The following is a 19803-nucleotide window of genomic DNA, read 5'->3' as shown; positions in this document are numbered from 1 at the left end:
GCTTAATGAGGTGTAGACTCATTTTACCCCACCTATCTCTATCCTGTACTCTGCCTCTTAGAGCAGAAGTATTTACCACGATCCAATTTCTAAAGAACAAGTGTGTACTTTTCAACAGAGAGACAGGTGTTCAGAACCCACATATTTTAGCAACTAAATAACAGTTTTGAAATACACTCTCCATGTGTGAGCCAACACCATGTGGACACCCTTATGTTAGATGGCACTTGAACTGAAGTGGGCTCCAGGGTCCTGAATAAGAAGTAATGGTGTACCATTCTTGGAATTGACTACTGCCATGTATATATCTTTCTTCAAACGAGATAACATGTAAAGCAAGTCTCTCTCAATACCATATTTTTCTGCATTTTTTTTCCTTATGAAAAATACAGACCTCATTAGGAAAAAACATGGCCATAAAATATGTACATGATATTTCAAAATTTTATTTATGTATTTTTTTTTAGTTTTAGATGTAAATGATTTTTGATGTACATACAAGAATGCCTATCCAAATGAGACACATCCACCACCCTAATGATCCTCTTTGGAGGCCATATGTTTATGCCAGGAGGACTGTAATTGCATAAAACTTTTCTGGCTTCCTCCAAGAGCCTAGATAAGAAGTTCTGAATTCAACTCTGGCCTCTGATATTTATTAGCCATATAACCCTATGGAAGTCACTTAACCTCTCAATTTTCTAGGCAACTCTCTAGGACTATAAGTTATTAAGAAGTTATCAGTCTGCAATGATAGAGGGAGTCCCCTCTCCTGGAAGTTCCCTATTCCAAAGAAATCACAGCTTCCTATCACTTATAGAACTAAATTCAAAATCATTTTATAAGACAAAAATAAAAATAAAAAATATTATTCTATGTTTTGGTCTAAGAACTGATGTACAAGACTGACTCTGTGGTATAATTACAAGCACACTGACCATATAATCAATTCATCTGAGGTCAAACCTTGCTACTTACTATCTGCGTGATAGATCACAGACCACTTCTATATGCTTTCATACTCAGAGAAATAAGGGGTTTGGACTAGATTTAGGATGCTTTTGTGTCCTGGACACTTTCTATGGACTTATCAAAACCGTGTTGATAAAGTATAAAATTTTAAATATATGTGTGTATATATCATTTGAAAAGAAAACAGTTAACAATAAAATATAGTTAAGACATATTTGTTATCAAGACATATCTATATGTATCTATCTCTATATCTATATCATATTTAAAAGCTAGGTGGTACAGTGGATTGAGTGCTGGCCCTGGGGCCATGTAGACTTATCTTCCTGAGTTCAAATCTGGCCTCAGACACTTACTAGCTGTGTGATCCTGGGCAAGTCACTTATCCCTGTTTGCCTCAATTCCTCATCTATAAAGTGAGCTGGAGAAAGAAATGGCAAACCATTCCAGCATCTTTGCCAAGAAAACCCCAAATGGGAATACATACAAGAAGTCAGACTCAACTAAATTAGCATAACAACAAATATAAATCTGTGTCTACATATACATATGTTTTCTCAAGTTCTTGGACCCATAGATGATCTCTATGGATCTGTCTAATTCTAAAATGTGATAATTCCTATGATTTACTTTTGACTATGTTCTCAAATGAAATTTTCTTTTGGAAGGTTTATAATTTCCACCATCGAAGATGCTAGGGAGATATATCACAGCTTTCCCTGTGACTAGAAGAGGAATTACAAGATATTCTGAAGATTGGGAAAAGTACTCAGTATCTCAAAGGGACTGCTTTAAAGCAAAGCTTATTTGAATGGCTAAACACTGGAATGACAACGAAAAAAAATAATTAATCTAATTATCTTAGAGTCACCACCTTACATCTAGCCTTCCTGAAAACAATAATAATAAAACTTTATAATGATAGTCAAAATTATTTCTATGAAGAATAAAGCCTTACTTATACCAAGAACTGACTATTAAACATGGGCTTGGCAATACAAAATTTTTCCAAATACTTGCTATAAACAAAGAGCCTTGACTTGGCACCTAGATATCTTATTGAAGTGACTTTAATCCTAAAATTTAATAAATTATCACCAGTTAGAGTATAACAATTGACCATAGACAAATGAACGTTAAATATATATCCTTACACACATATATCCACATACACACATACACACTAACATATATTTACAGAATAAGATATCTCTTTAGAATAACAATAACATTTAATCAAGGGCACCAGGCAAGGTTGTCCTGTAATCATCCTTTAAATAGGTACAACAAATCTACTGACCCTGACAGGTATTTCCCAGACTAACTTACCCAAGAGAGATAAACTACTATTAAAATAAAATTCTGGTTTTTCTTCATTCATAAATTTGTCTACTGTATATCAAGGTGTAGAATGCTAGACTGGAAGTGAGATGACTTCTTTGGGACCCAAATTCCTCCTCTATAAAATGAAGGACTGGGATAGATTACCTCAGAGATCCTTTCTAGAACTGTCCTCCTAAAATAATTTTATTTGAACTATCACTGTAAGCTAAACTACAATAAACACCTACAAGAAGCTTTGGCTCAATATTTCAGGATAAACTTAGATGAGAAGACTAAAAAGGTACTGGAAGAATAATGCATAGATAAGACAAATGCATGGCATAGTAAAAAGAGTATTATGCTTTTAGTTGTTTCAAGTTAAAAAATATTTATTTATTTTTTAAAATTTTTTATTTTTTTTAATTTAAAATTTATTTATTTAACATATTTAGTTTTCAGCATTGATTTTCACAAGAGTTTGAATTACAAATTTTCACCCCATTTCTATCTTCCCCCCAACTCCAAGATGCCATATATTCTGGTTGCCCTGTTCCCCAGTCAGCCCTCCCCTCTATCATCCCCCTCCACTCTCATGCCCTGTTCCATTCCTTTCTTGTAGGGCAAGATAAATTTCTACCCCCCATTGCCTGTGTATCTTATTTTCTAGTTGCATGCAAAAACTTTTCTTTTTGTTTTTGAACATCTGTTTTTAAAACTTTCAATTCCAAATTCTCTCCCCTCTTTCCTTCTCACCCACCCTCCCTAAGAAGTCAAGCAATTCAACATAGGCCACATGTGTATCATTACGTATAACCCTTCCACAATACTCATGTTGTGAAAGACTAACTATATTTTGCTCCTTCCCAATCCATCCCTCTTTATTAAATTTTCTCCCTTGACCCTGTCCCCTTTCCAAAGTGTTTGTTTTTGATTACCCCCACCTACATTTGCCCTCTTCTCCATCAACCCCCTCCTTTTATTTTTTTATCTTCCTCCCTCTTCTTTCCTGTGGGGTAAGGCACCCAATTGAGTATGTATGGTATTCCCTCCTCAGGCCAAATCTGATGAGAGCAAGGTTCACTCATTCCCCCCTCACCTGCCCTCTCCCCTCCTCCCACAGAACTGCTTCCTCTTGCCACCTTTATGTGAGATAATCCACCCCATTCTATCTCTCCCTATCTGCCTGTCTTGGTATGTTGCTCTCTCATCCCGTAATTTGATTTTATTTCTTTTGGATATCTTCCCTTCATCTTCAACTCACCCTGTGTCTGCTCTCTCTCTCTCTTTTATATATATACACAAATAGATATATATACATACATACACATCCACATATATATATATATATATATGCATAATCCCTTCAGCTACCCTAATACTGAGGTCTCATGAATCATACACATCATCTTTCCAGGTAGGAATGTAAACAAAACAGTTCAACTTTAGTGAGTCCCTTGCAATTTCTGTTTCTTGATTACCTTTTCATGCTTCTCTTGATTCTTGTGTTTGAAAGTCAAATTTTCTATTCAGTTCTGGTCTTTTCACTGAGAAAGCTTGAAAGTCCTCTATTTTATTGAAAATCCATATTTTGCCTAGGAGCATGATACTCAGTTTTTCTGGGTAGGTGATTCTAGGTTTTAATCCTAGCTCCATTGCCCTCCGGAATATCATATTCCAAGCCCTTTGATCTCTTAATGTAGAAGCTGCCAAATCTTGGGTTATTCTGATTGGGTTTCCACAATACTGATATTGTTTCTTTCTGGCTGCTTGCAGTATTTTCTCCTTGATCTGGGAGCTCTGGAATTTGGCAACAGTATTCCTAGGAGATGTCTTTTTGGGATCTATTTGAGGAGGCGATCAATGGTTCTTTCAATTTCTATTTTGCCCTGTGGTTCTAGAATATCAGGGCAGTTCTCCTTGATAATTTCTTGAAAGATGATATCTAGGCTCTTGTTTTGATCATGGCTTTCAAGTAGTGAAAGAATTTTTAAATTATCTCTCCTGGATCTATTTTCCAGGTCAGTGGTTTTTCCAATGAGATATTTCACATTGTCTTCCATTTTTTCATTCCTTTGGTTGTGTTTTATAATATCTTGATTTCTCATAAGGTCACTAGCTTCCACTTGCTCCAATCTATTTTTTTTTATTTTATTTAAATTTATTTATTTAACATATTTGGTTTTCATCATTGATTTTCACAACAGTTTGAATTACAAATTTTCTCCCCATTTCTACCCTCCCCCCTACTCCAAGATGGCATATATTCTGGTTGCCCTGCTCCCCAGTCAGCCCTCCCCTCTATCACCCCCCTCCCTTGTCATCCCCTTTTCCCTTCCTTTCTTGTAGGACGAGATAAATTTCTACGCCCCATTGCCTGTGTATCTTATTTTTTAGTTGCATGCAAAAACTTTTTTTTTGTTTGTTTTTGAACATCTGTTTTTAAAACTTTGAGTTCCAAATTCTCTCCCTTCTCCCCTTCCCACCCACCCTCCCTAAGAAGTCGAGCACTTCAACATAGGCCACGCGTGTATCATTATGTATAACCCTTCCACAATACTCATGTTGTGAAAGGCTAACTACATTTGGATCCTTCCCAACCCATCCCGCTTTATTCAATTTTCTCCCTTGACCCTGTCCCCTTTCCAAAGTGTTTGTTTTGATTACCTCCACCCCTATCTGCCCTCCCCTCCATCATCCCCCCCTGTTATTTTTTTTTAATCTTCCTCCCTCCTCTTTCCTGTGGGGTAAGATACCCAACTGAGTATGTATGGTATTACCTCCTCAGTCCAAATATGATGAGAGCAAGGTTCACTCATTCCCCCCTCACCTGCCCTCTCCCCTCCTCCCATAGAACTGCTTCCTCTTGCCACCTTTATGCGAGATAATCCACCCCATGCTATCTTTCCCTATCTCCCTCTCTCAGTATGTTGCTCTCTCATTCCTTAATTTCATTTTATTTCTTTTAGATATCTTCCCTTCATCTTCAACTCACCCTGTGTCTGCTCTCTCTCTTTTACATATATATATATATATATACATATATATATACATATATATATACAAAAACATACATATATATACATACATACACATGCATACATATACACATAGATACATACATACATACACATTCACTTATATATATATATATATAATAAACATATATATATATATATATATATATATATATATATATATATATATATATATATATATATATGTATATATATATATGCATATTCCCTTCAACTACCCTAATACTGAGGTCTCATGAATCATACACATCATCTTTCCATGTAAGAATGTAAACAAAACAGTTCAACTTTAGTAAGTCCCTTGTGATTTCTTTTCCTTGATTACTTTTTCATGCTTCTCTTGATTTTTGTGTTTGAAAGTCAAATTTTCTATTCAGTTCTGGTCTTTTCACTGAGAAAGCTTGCAAGTCCTCTATTTTATTGAAAATCCATATTTTGCCTTGGAACATGATACTCAGTTTTTCTGGGTAGGTGATTCTAGGTTTTAATCCTAGCTCCATTGCCCTCCTGAATATCGCATTCCAAGCCCTTCGATCTCTTAATGTAGAAGCTGCCAGATCTTGGGTTATTCTGATTAGGTTTCCACAATACTCAAATTGTTTGTTTCTGGCTGCTTGCAGTATTTTCTCCTTGATCTGGGAGCTCTGGAATTTGGCAACAATATTCTTGGAGATTTCTTTTGGGGATCTATTTGGGGAGGCGATCGATGGATTCTTTCAATTTCTATTTTGCCCTGTGGTTCTAGAATATCAGGGCCATTGTCCTTGACAATTCCTTGAAAGATGGTATCTGGGCTCTTTTTTTGATCATGGCTTTCAGGTAGTCCAATAATTTTTAAATTATCTCTCCTGGATCTATTTTCCAGGTCAGTGGTTTTTCCAAGGAGATATTTCACATTGTCTTCCATTTTTTCATTCCTTTGGTTCTGTTTTATAATATCTTGATTTCTCATAATGTCAGTAGCTTCCACTTGCTCCAATCTAATTTTTAAAGTAGTATTTTCTTCAGTGGTCTTTTGGACCTCCTTTTCCATTTGGCTAATTCTGCCTTTCAAGGCATTCTTCTCCTCATTGGCTTTTTGGAACTCTTTTTGCCATTTGAGTTAGTCTGTTTTTTAAGGTGTTGTTTTCTTCAGTGTATTTTTCTGTATTTTTTGGGTCTCCTTTAGCAAGTCATTGACTGGTTTTTCATGGTTTTCTTGCATCCTTCTCATTTCTCTTCCCAATTTTTCCTCTACTTCTCTAACTTGCTTTTCCAACTCCTTTTTCAGCTCTTCCATGGCCTGGGACCAGTTCCTGTTTTTCTTGGAGGTTTCTGTTGTAGGCTCTATGACTTTATTAATTTCTTCTGTCTCAATGTTTTGGTCTTCTTTGTCAGCAAAGAAAGAATACAAAGTCTGAGACTGAATCTGGGTGCATTTTCGCTGCCTGGCCATATCCCCAGCCAACTAACTTGACCCTTGAGTTTTTCAGTGGGGTATGACTGCTTGTAGATTACAGAGTTCTATGTTCCACGTTTGGGGGGGGAGGTGCCAGGTATGCCACACCAGCACTGCTCCTTCCCCAACCCGCAACCCGAACTGGGCTTAGATCTTTGGCTGGCTGTGCACCCCTGCTCTGATCCGCCACTTAATTCCTCCCACCAGGTGGGCCTGGGGCCAGAAGCAACAACAGCTGTAGCTGCCCCACCTCCGCTGCCCCTGGGGCTGAAAGCCGAACTGCGAACTCCTTCCACTCCCGCAGCTTTTCCCACTAACCTTCTCAGCAGTCTTTGGTATTTGCCAGTTGAGAAGTCTCGTAACTGCTGCAGCTCACTGAATCAGGGCGCTAGGGCCCCCTCCGCATTCTTCTCATTTCTCTTCCCAATTTTTCCTCTACTTCTCTAACTTGCTTTTCCAAATCCTTTTCCACTCCCGCAGCTTTTCCCACCAACCTTCTCCACAGTCTTTGGTGTTTGTGGGTTGGGAAATCTGGTAACTGCCGCAACTCACTGATAAAGGGCGCTAGGGCCCCCTCCGCCCGGCTCCAGGTCTGGTTGGTCCAAGCCGCTCAGGCTGGGCTCTGCTCCACTCCATTCCCAGCTCCCAGCTCCCAGCTCTGTGTGGGATAGACCTCACCCAGAGACCATCCAGGGTGTCCTGGGCTGGAGCCCTGCTTCCCTCTGCTGTTTTGTGGGTTCTGTCATTCTAGAATTTGTTCAGAGCCATTTTTTATAGGTTTTTGGAGGGACTGGGCAGGGAACTCAAGCTGGTCCCTGCTTTCCAGCTGCCATCTTGGCTCCGCCCCCCAACAAACATTTATTAAGTGATCACTATTACTAACACATTTTGTGGCAGTTAAGGTAGAAACCATATCTTGAGTCCATGACAAGGTTAAAGAAGTCCTGGACAAAGTTTCTGAGCCTACTGAATGTATAAGTTGAATATCAGTTTTTAAAATGTGCTATATAATCATGTACCCACAACAAGGCATCTTTGGTAACTAGACATAGGTTGAGAGGTTTATGGTTAATATTTAGTAATGTTTTGTTTTATTGCTTTTATTGTTTCAATGTGAAGAGTGAAACATTATATAAAGTAACTAAGCTTTTTGTTCTTCTTTTTATTCGGAGGTGACTCTATTATGCCTTAATATTTAGATTGTATTGCTAGGGTTACTGTGCTTAGACTCTAACATCATAGTCCCATTTGTCCTTACAGGTGAGGTACAAATAATACTGGGAAAACCTTCCAGATTTGTGTATATAGAAGAAATCTGTATTGAAGGGGACTCAATTGTTGGTTTTAAGTTTTAAGTTGTTAATAACTGAAGTTATGGGAAGGAAGATAACAGAGGCATAGCTTTTATGAATAGTAAAAAAAAAATCGAGGAAACAGCATCTATTGCCTTAAATGCTAACTTTCTTAGAGACACAAAATCTTCATGTGAGAAATCTATAAATAACTCAAATACATATATATGAGAAGGCCCCTTTATCTGGTGTTTGCTATCAAAGGGTCATTGAATGACATTATTTCTGTTGTTATATCTTTCAAGGTGTCTTTAATTATTTTAATACATGGATGAGAGACACCTTGTTGGAAGTCATTTAAGGTGTTTTGCTCTACTGAATTAAATGCTTATTCAATAACGAACATGCAGTAATCACATTTGGACTTTAAATTCTCTACATATTTCAGTTGTTTGTGAAATGGTAAATATGTTTCAAGATTGAATATAACTTGTGAAAATCTCCTTTTTGCATGTTGAGTGAAACACCTGTGGCAAACTTATGGGAAGAACGATGGACAAGAATGACACACGACAGGGCAGGCATGGATGTGTTGTGATCTTTAATTAGACATTAAACTTAACAACAATAACAAGAACTAACATTTTTATCTGGGCCATCACCAGTCATCTTGACTTTTGTATTATCACTGGACTCTGATGATGATGGAGGAGAGAGTGAGGCTGTTGACTTTGCACATCTCTGCCTTACTTAAATCCAGTTTACACGTATGTTAAGAACTCACCCTGGTTATGTCATTGCTCCTTTTTGAGAACAAAGGCTGAACAACAACAACAACATTTTTTATTCTGCTTACTGAAGGGGTTAGAGCAAGAGGTATGAAGGAAGAAATGGCAACATTTGGAAACTTCTTGGGTATATGGAGTGAGAAAGACAACTTCAGGATAATGATGAGATTATGAAGATGAGAATTAGAAGAAAGATGGTCATTCCAACAGAGATTTTGGAAGAGGAAAGGATTTAGAAGATTTATTTTTTTAATTGAAGTTAGATAGTAATAATAGACAATAGAGCTGGAATTTTAGCAGTTGAGGGCACTGACCAAGGAAAGTTGAAATTACTTATTTAAATCTGATCCTCCCAACTCTGTGAGGTTGTTGGTGTCATTATTCCCATTCCATAGATGAGGCAAACAGAGGTTGAATACCTGAAATATCTGTGGCCATATTTTAACTCAGGTCTTTGTGACTCTAGGCTTAGTGTTCTGTGTTACAGAACAATCAATTAGACTAATGTATTTGTGGGGGATGGAGTGAAGACGGCAGCTGGAAAGCAGGGACTTGCATGAGCTGCCTGCCAGGTTCCTCCAAAAAACCTATAAAAATGGCTCTGGACAAATTCTGGAACTGCAGAACCCACAAAATAGCAGAGGGAAACAGGGATCCAACCCAGGACAGCCTGGATGGTCACTGGATGAGGTCTATTGCGCACAGAGAAGAGGGGAGCGGAGCTCAGCATGGGTGGCAGCAGGACCAACTAGACCAGGAGCCAGGCAGAACAGGCCCTAGCACCCTGAATCAGTGAGCTGTGGCAGTTACCAGACTTCTCGACCCACAAACACCAAAGACAACAAAGAAGGTTAGTGGGAAAAGCTGCAGGAACAGAGTTTGGGGTTCAGCCACTGCCCCAGGGGCAGCGGGGGTGGTGAAGCTACAGCTGCAGTTACTTTCAGTCCCAGGCCCACCTGGTGGGAGGAATTAAGTGGCAGATCAGAGCAGGAGTGCAGAGCCTGCTTAAGATTTGCTTCAGGTCCAGGTTGGTGGTTCTTGGGGAAGGAGGAGTGCTGATGTGGCAGAGCTGGCTGTATAGAAATAGCTCTGAAATCAATGGCACATCCCTTCAAGCTTAGAACATTATTCTACAAGCAGTCATACCCTGTCATACCCTATTGAAAAACTCAAGGGACAAGTAAGTTGGCTGGGAACATGGCCAGGCAGCGAAAATGCACTCAGATTCAAACTCGGACTTTGGAATCCTTCTTTGGTGACAAAGAAGTCCAAAACATACAGCCTGAAGAAGTCAACAAAGTCAAAGAGCATACATCAAAAACCTCCAAGAAAAACATGAACTGGTCTCAGGCCATGGAAGAGTTCCAAAAGGATTTGGAAAAGCAAGTTAGAGAAGTAGAGGAAAAATTGGGAAGAGAAATGAGAATGATGCAGGAACACCATGAAAAACAAGTCAATGACGTGCTAAAGGAGACCCAAAAAATACTGAAAAAAATATTGAAGAAAATAACACCTTAAAAAATAGAATAACTCAAATGACAAAAGAGCTCCAAAAAGCCAATGAGGAGAAGAATGTCTTCAAAGGTAGAATTAGTCAAATGGAAAAGGAGGTCCAAAAGACCACTGAAGAAAATACTACCTAAAAATTAGATTGGAGCAAGTGGAGGCTACTGACTTTATGAGAAATCAAGATATTATAAAACAGAACCAAAGGAATGAAAAAGTGGAAGACAATGTGAAATATCTCATTGGAAAAACCACTGACCTGGAAAATAGATCCAGGAGAGATAATTTAAAAATTCTTGCACTACCTGAAAGCCATGATCAAAAAAAGAGCCTAGATATTATCTTTCAAGAAATTATCAAGGAGAACTTCCGTGATATTCTAGAGACAGAGGGTAAAATAGAAATTGAAAGAATCCACAGATCACCTCCTCAAATAGATCCCAAAAAGAAAACTTCTAGTAACATTGTTGCCAAATTCCAGAGCTCCCAGGTGAAGGAAAAAATACTGCAAGCAGTCAGAAAGAAACAATTTGAGTATTGTGGAAAAACAATCAGGGTAACATAGGATCTAGCAGATTTCTTATTAAGGGATTGAAGGGCTTGGAATACAATATTCCAGAGTTCAATAGAGCTAGTATTAACACCAAAAATCACCTACCCAGCAAAACTGAGTATCACGCTCCAAGGCAAAATATGGATTTTCAAAAAAATAGAGGACTTACAAGCTTTCTCAGTGAAAAGACCAGAGATGTATAGAAAATTTGACTTTCAAAGAGAAGAATCAGGAGAAGCATGAAAAGGTAAAAAAGAAAGAGAAATCATAAGGGACTTACTAAAGTTGAACTGTTTTGTTTACATTCCTACATGGAAAGATGATGTGTATGATTCATGAGACCTCAGTATCATAGTAGCTGAAAGGAATATGCATATATATATATACATATATATGTATATATATACATATATATGCATATGTGTGTCTATGTATATATATGTGTGTGTATATATATATAGACAGAGGGCAAAGGGTGAGTTGAATATGAAGGGATGATATCTAAAAAAATAAAATCAAATTAAGGGATAAGAGAAGAGTATATTGAGAGAGGAAGAAAGGGAGAGATGGGATGGGGTAAATTATCTCGCATAAAAATGGCAAGAAAAAGCGATTCTCTGGGAAGGGAAGAGGGGGCAGGTGAGGAGGAATGAGTAAATCTTGCTCTCATCGGATTTGTCCTGCGGAGGGAATACCATACACACTCAATTGGGTATCCTACCCCACAGGAAAGAAGGAGGAAGAAGATAAAACAGGGGGGATGATAGAAGGGAGGGCAGACAGGGGGAGGAGGTAATCAAAAACAAACACTTTTGAAAAGGGACAGGGTCAAGGGAGAAAATTCAGTAAAGGGGGATAGGTTAGGAAGGAGCAAAACATAGTTAATCTTTCACAACATGAGTATTGTGGAAGGGTTTTACATAATGATATGCATGTGGCCTATGTTGAATTGCTTGCCTTCTTAGGGAGGGTGGGCGGGGAGGGAAGAGGGGAGAGAATTTGGAAGTCAAAGTTTTAAAAACAGACGTTCAAAAACAACAACAAAAAAAGTTTTTGCATGCAACTAGAAAATAAGATACACAGGCAATGGGGCGTAGAAATTTATCTTGCCCAACAAGAGAAGAAGGGACAGGGGGATGGGAGGGGAGTGGGGTGATGGAAGGAAAGGCTAAGTGGGGAATGGGGCAACCAGAACATATGCCATCTTGGAGTGGGCAGGAGGGTAGAAATGGGGAGAAAATTTGTAATTCAAACTCTTGTGAAAATCAATGCTGAAAAATAAATATATTTAAATAAATTAAATGTAAAAATTAAAAATAAAAGATTTATGTATTTGTAAAGTATGAAGGCTTCCTTCGTCCTGATGAACACTATTGCACTTTCTCTCCTAGTTAATAGACTTTAGAACAAGAAGGGAACCTTATGGATGATATAATTGAATCAGCTCATTTTAATTTTTTTAAGATGATAAAAAAAGTCTCGGTGAAGGAACATGCCTTGGGCAAGAAATAAAACACATAAAGTCCTTTATACTCATAGAACATAATATAAGTATAAGCAATTGTTCCTGTTGCTTTGGTTGTAGGCTCTATGACTTTGTTGTCTTCTTTAGGCTGTATGTTTTGGTCTTCTTTGTCACCAAAGAAAGAATCCAAAGTCTGAGACTGAATCTGGGCGCATTTTCACTGCCTGGCCATATTCCCAACCAACTAACTTGACCCTTGAGTTTTTCAGTGGGGTATGACTGCTTGTTGACTAACGAGTTCTATGTTCTACGTTTGGGGGGGAGGTGCCAGCTCTGTCAGAGCTGCACTCCTCCTTCCCCAAGGACCCCCAGTCCAGACTGGACTTAGATCTTCAGCAGGCTGTTGCACTCCTGCTCTGATCCGCCACTTAATTCCTCCCACCAGGTGGGCCTGGAGCCGGAAGTAACAACAGCTGTAGCTGCCCCACCTCCGCTGCCCCCGGGGCTGGAAGCCGAACCGCGAACTCCTTCCACTCCCGCAGCTTTTCCCACTAACCTTCTCCGCAGTCTTTGGTGTTTGTGGGTCGAGGGGTCTGGTAACTGCCGCAGCTCACATATTCAGGGCGCTAGGGCCCACTCCGCCCAGCTTCTGTCCTGGATCGTCCACGCTGCTCAGGCTGGGCTCTGCTCCACTCTGTTCCCAGCTCCCAGTTCCGTGTGGAATAGACCTCACCCAGAGACCATCCAGGCTGTCCTGGGCTGGAGCCCTGCTTCCCTCTGCTGTTCTGTGGGTTCTGCCGTTCTAGAATTAGTTCAGAGTCATTTTTTATAGGTTTTTGGAGGGACTCGGGTACGGAGCTCACTCTAGTCCGTGCTTACCAGCCGCCATCTTGGCTCCGCCCCTAGGACCAAAAATTTATAAAGAGCATTATAAAATGTAAAATGGATAATTTTGATTATATAAAATTTTAAAAGTTTTTGTGCAAATAAAACCAATCCAACCAAAATTAGAAGGAAAGAAGAAAACTGGGGAAATAAATTTATAGCAATTACTACTGACAATGACCATATTTCTCAAATATATAGAGAACCAAGTCAAATTTGTAAGAATATAATATAATTCCACAATAGAAAAATAATTAAAGTATATGAACATGTAGATTTCAGACAAAGAACTCAAAACCATCTAAATTCATATAAAATGTTCTAAATCACTATTGATTAGAGGAATACAAATTAAAAGAGCTCTGAGATACCATGCTACACCCATCAAATTAGCTAATATGACAGAAAAGGAAAATGATAAATATTGCAGGGGATGTGGAAAAACTGGGACATTAATGTACTCTTGGTCGAATTGTGAACTGATCTAGCTATTCTGCAGTGCAATTCAGAAGTATGACCAAAGGCTATAAAATTGTATATACCCTTTGCGACAGCAATACAAGTACTAGGTCTATATTCTAAAGACATTAAAAAAGGGAAAAGTACAGAAATATTTTTGGCAGCTCTTTTTGTGGGGACTAGGGGATGCCCATCATTTGGAGAATGACTGAACAAGTTGTGGTATATGACTCTAATGAAATATTATTGTGACATAAGAAATGATGAGCATTGTGATTGCAGAAGAGCTGAGAAAGGCTAACATGAACTGATACAGAATGAAGTGAATAGAACCAAAAAAACATTGTACACAGCAACAGCCATACTATATGATGATGATGAATGACTTAGCTATTCTTAGCAATACAATGATCCAAGGTAATCTCAAAGGACTCATGATGAAAAATGCTATCCACATTCAGAGGAAGAACTGATGCCATCTGAATATAGACCCAAGAATATTATTTTTCAATTTCTTTCGCTGTTTTTCTTTCATCCTTCCTTCCTTCCTTCCTTTACTTTTTCAAGTTTTCTTCCAGAAATTGACTAATATCGAATTGTTTTACATGATTGCATAAACATAACCTATATCAGATTGCTTACTAAGCCAGGGAGTGGGGAAGAGGAGGGAAGAAGGAATAGAATTTGCAACTTAAATTTTAAAAAAGCAATGGATGTTAAAATTCTTTTTTTATATATAACTGGGGTAAAATAAATATTATTAATTATTATTATTGATAATATTTATTATTATTATTAAAAAAGAAATGCTAGCTATAGCAATAAGAAAAGAAAAAGAAAGGAATTAAAATAGGTAATGAGGAAATAAACTATCACTTTTTTGCAAATGATATGATGGTATACTTAGAGAATCCTAGAGAACCAACTAAAATATAAGTTTAAATAATAAGTTGAAGGATATCAAATAACCACCAAAATAATCAGCATTTGTAGATATTACCAAGAGAATTCATCTGGAAGAGGTAGTGACATTTCATTTAAAATAACTGCAGACAATATAGAATACTTGATAGTCTACCTGCTAAGATAAACCCAGGAACAATGTTAACAAAATTACAAAAAAAGAACTTCACACAAATAAAGTCAGATATAAACAATTGGAGAAATACTAATTGCTCATGGGTAGGCTGAGCCAGTATAACAAAAATGTCATTTCTATCTAAATTAATTTATTGTTCACTGACATACCAAAAATATTTTATGTAGCTAGAAAAAAAATCATAACACAATTCATTTGGAAGAATGAAAGATCAAGAATATCATTGGAATCAAAGGAAAAAAATATGAAGGAAGGCAGTTTAGCAGTACCAGATCTAAAGCTGTATTAGAAAGCAGAAGATATTACAATGATCTGCTGTTGGCTAAGGGAAAGAGTGGTACATCGTTGAAATAGATTAGTTACAGAGTACACAGTAATAAATGACCTTAGTAGTCTACTGTTTGACAAGTCCAAAGATCCAGGTTTCTGGCCCTTTATCAGAGAAAGTTTCTGGAAAAAGTTTTTCCCCCCAGTTTCTTGTATCCCTTCTAATTTTGGCTGCATTAGTTCTGTTTGTACAAAGGCTTTTAAATTTCATATAATGAAATTCAACTGTTTTCTTTTCTTTGAACTTCCCTGTCCCTTTTTTTTTGGTTATAAACTCTTCCCCCATCCCTTGATCTCTAAATGTAAATTTTCCAAGGATTCCCTACTTTACCTGTGATATCACCTTTTACTTCCTTTCTCCATTTTGACCTTATCTTGTTATATAATATGGGATGTTGTTCTCTTTTTTGTTTTTTTTCTTTCATTTTTGAATTTAATTATAGTTTTCAACATTCCTTTCCACAATATTTTGAGTTACAAATTTTCTCCCCATCTCTACCCTCTCTCCACTCCAAGATGGCATGTATTCTAATTGCCCATTTCCCCAGTATGCCCTCCCTTCTATCACCCCACTGTTCCCCCATGCCTTTTCCCCTTACTTTCTTGTAGGACAAGATGGATTTCTATACCCCAATACGTGTATATCTTATTTCCCAGTTGCATGCAAAAACAACTTTTTTAACATTTGTTTTTAGAAAACTGAATTCCAAATTCTCTCCATTCTTCCTTCGCCACCTACCTCCTCAGGAAGGCAAGCAATTCAATATAAGTTATACATGCATCATTATGTGAAACACTTCCATAATAGTCATGTTGTGAAAGACTAACTATATTTCCCTCCATCCTATCCTGACCTCCTTTATTCAATTTTGTTCTTTGACTCTGTCCCTTTTCAAAAAATGTTTGCTTTTGACTACCTCCTGCCCCAATCTGCTCTCCCTTCTACCACCATGCCCCTCTTATCCCCTTCCCCTCTATGTTCCTATAGGGTAATATATCTAATTGAATGATTTAATTTTTTTCATTCCTTTGATTCTGTTTTATAATTTCTTGATTTCTCATAAAGTCAGTAGCTTCTACTTTCTCCATTCTAATTTTTAAGGCATTATTTTCCTCAGTGATCTTGTGGATCTCCTTTTCAATTTGGCTAATTCTGCCCTTTAGGGCATTTTTCTCCTCATTCATTTTTTGGAGCTCTTTTGCCATTTGAGTTAGTCTATTTTTTTTTTAATTTTTTTTATTTTCTTTTTATTTTTTTTATTTTTAATAAATTTCTTTATTTATTTTTAGTTTACCACACATGGTTCTACATAGTTTTGAGTTCCAGTTTTTCTCCCCTCCCTCCCCCCTCCCTCCCCAAGACAGCATGGAGTCTCATATAACTGTCATGTATGACTTTGCTTTGAATTAATTTATGCACTAGTGAAGTCGTGGAGAAGAATTTTGACCAATGGAATGAATCATGAGAAAGAAGAAACAGAACCAAAAAAAAAAAAAACCCAAAAACAAAAACAAAAGAGAAGCAGAAAAGGCGAGCATGTAGTGTGCCTCAGTCTGTATTCAAACTTCGCAGTTCTTTGTCTGGTTGAAGATAGCATTCTCCATCGTGAGTCCCCTGGAGTTGTCCTTGCCCCTTAGGTTGCTGAGAAAAGCGCAGTATGTCAGGGTTGGTCCTCATGAAATCCACATATCTGTGGCTGTGCACAACGTTCTCCTGGCTCTGCTCTGCTCACTCAGCATTATGTCGTGTAGGTTTTTCCAGGTTGTTATGAAGTCTGCATCATCCCCATTTCTAATGGCACAATAGTATTCCATCACCTTCATATACCACAGCTTGTTCAGCCATTCCCCAATTGATGGGCATCCCTTTGATTTCCAATTCTTGGCTACCACAAAGAGAGCTGCTATAAATATTCTTGTACATATGGGTCCTTTTCCTGCTTGTGTGACTTCTTTGGGATACAACCCTAGAAGTGGTATTGCTGGGTCAAAGGGTATGAACATTTCTATAGCCCTTTGGGCATAGTTCCAAACCGCCCTCCAAAATGGCTGGATCAGCTCACAACTCCACCAGCAATGCAACAATGTTCCAATTTCCCCACATCCTTTCCAGCATTTATCATTCTCCTGATTTGTTATTTTAGCCAATCTGACAGGAGAGATGTGGTATCTAAGAGTTGTTTTGATTTGCATTTCTCTAATCAGCAGCGATCCAGAGCATTTTTCCATATGCCTGTAGATAGCTTTAATTTCTTCCTCTGAAAACTGCCTGTTCATATCCTTTGACCATTTCTCAATTGGGGAATGGCTTGTATTCCGTATATATTTGGCTCAGCTCCCTGTATATTTTAGAGGTGAGGCCTTTATCAGAGATACTAGTTGCAAAGATTTTCTCCCAATTTTCTGCTTCCCTCCTAATTCTTCTTGCATTGGCTTTTTTTGTACAAAAACATTTCAATTTGACATAATCAAAATTATCCATTTTGCATTTTGTAATGCTCTCTATCTCTTGTTGGGTCATGAATTCTTTACTTTTCCACAAATCTGATAAGTAAACTATTCCTTGCTTTCCCAAATTACTTAGAGTATCAACTTTTACTCCTAAATCATGAACCCATTTTGACTTTATTTTGGGATATGGTGTAAGATATTGGTCTATGCCCAGTTTTTGCCCTACCATTTTCCAATTTTCCCAACAGTTTTTGTGAAATAGTGAATTATTAGCCCAGAAGCTGGCCTCTTTGGGTTTATCAAAGGGTAGATTGCTAACCTTGTTGATTTCACCTACTTGTGTACCTATCCGATTCCACTGATCCACACCCCTGTTTCTTAACCAGTACCAGGCAGTTTTGATGACTGCTGCTGTGTAGTACAGTTTAATATCTGGTGTGGCTAAGCTACCATCTCTAGCATGTCTTTTCGTTAATATCCTAGATACTCTAGACCTCTTGTTTTTCCAAATGAATTTTGTTATTATTTTGTCCAGCTCAGTAAAAAAAAAATTTTGGCAGTTCGATTGATATGGCACTGAATAGATAGATTAATTTAGGTAAAATTGTCATTTTTATTATATTAGCTCGGCCTAACCATGAGCAACTGATATTTCTCCATTTATTTAGATCTGATTTTATTCGCGTGAAAAGTGTTTCATAGTTATGTTCATATAGGCCCGGGTTTGTCTTGGCAAATAGACTCCCAAATATTTTATAGTGCCTTCAGTAACTTTGAATGGAATTTCTCTTTCTATCTCTTGCTGTTGGGCTTTGTCAGTAATGTATAGGAATGCTGAGGATTTATGTGGGTTCATTTTATATCCTGCAACTTTGCTAAAGTTGTTTATTATTTCAAGTAGTTTTTTACTTGATTCTCTAGGATTCTCTAGATAAATCATCATATCATTTGCAAAAAGTGATAATTTAGTTTCTTCTTTTCCTATTCTAATTCCTTCAATTTCTTTTTCTTCTCTTATTGCTACAGCTAATGTTTCTAGTACCAAATTGAATAATAGGGGTGATAATGGACATCCTTCTTTCACCCCTGATCTTATTGGGAATGTATCTAGTTTATCCCCATTACAAATAATGCTTGTCGATGGTTTTAGGTAGATGCTATTTATAATTTTGAGGAAGGTTCCACTTATTCCTATGCCTTCTAGTGTTTTTAAAAGGAATGGGTGTTGTACTTTGTCAAAGGATTTTTCTGCGTCTATTGAGATGATCATATGGTTTCTGCTAGTTTTGTTGTTGATATGGTCAATTATGCTAATACTTTTCCTAATATTGAACCAGCCTTGCATTCCTGGAATAAATCCTACCTGGTCATAGTGTATTATTCTCGTAATGAGTTGCTGCAATCTTTTTGCTAATATTTTATTTAAAATTTTTGCATCAATATTCATTAGAGAAATTGGTCTATAATTTTCTTTCTCTGTTTTAACTCTACCTGGTTTGGGTATTAGTACCATATTTGTGTCATAAAAAGAATTTGGTAGGACTCCTTCTTCACCTATTTTCCCAAATAGTCTACAAAGTATTGGAATTAGTTGTTCTTTAAATGTTTGATAGAATTCACATGTAAAACCATCTGGCCCTGGAGATTTTTTCCTAGGGAGTTCGTTGATGGCCTGCTCAATTTCTTTTTCTGATATGGGGTCATTAAGAAATTTCACTTCCTTCTCTGTTAGTCTGGGCAGTTTATGTTTTTGTAGATATTCATCCATATCTCTAATGGTTGTCAAATTTATGGGCATACAGTTGGGCAAAATAATTCCTAATTATTGTTTTGATTTCCTCTTCATTAGAGGTGACCTCACCCTTTTCATTTTTTATACTGGTAATTTGATTTTCTTCTTTCTTTTTTTTAATCAAATTGGCCAAACGTTTGTCAATTTTATTGGTTTTTTTCATAAAACCAGCTCTTTGTTTTATTTATTAATTCAATAGTTTTCTTGGTTTCAATTTTATTAATCTCTCCTTTGATTTTCAGTATTTCTAATTTGGTATTTAATTGGGGGTTTTCAATTTGCTCTTTTTCTAGCTTTTTCAGCTGTATGCCCAGATCATTGACCTCTTCTTTCCCTATTTTATTCATGTAGGCACTTAGAGATATAAAACTTCCCCTAAGAACTGCTTTTGCTGCATCCCATAAGTTTTGGTATGTTG

The sequence above is a fragment of the Trichosurus vulpecula genome, chromosome 3, assembly GCF_011100635.1.
Source record: "Trichosurus vulpecula isolate mTriVul1 chromosome 3, mTriVul1.pri, whole genome shotgun sequence".
In the NCBI taxonomy this organism is placed as follows: Eukaryota; Metazoa; Chordata; class Mammalia; order Diprotodontia; family Phalangeridae; genus Trichosurus; species Trichosurus vulpecula.
The sequence above is the reverse complement of the archived record's forward strand: the minus strand, read 5'-3'. Positions refer to the sequence as shown.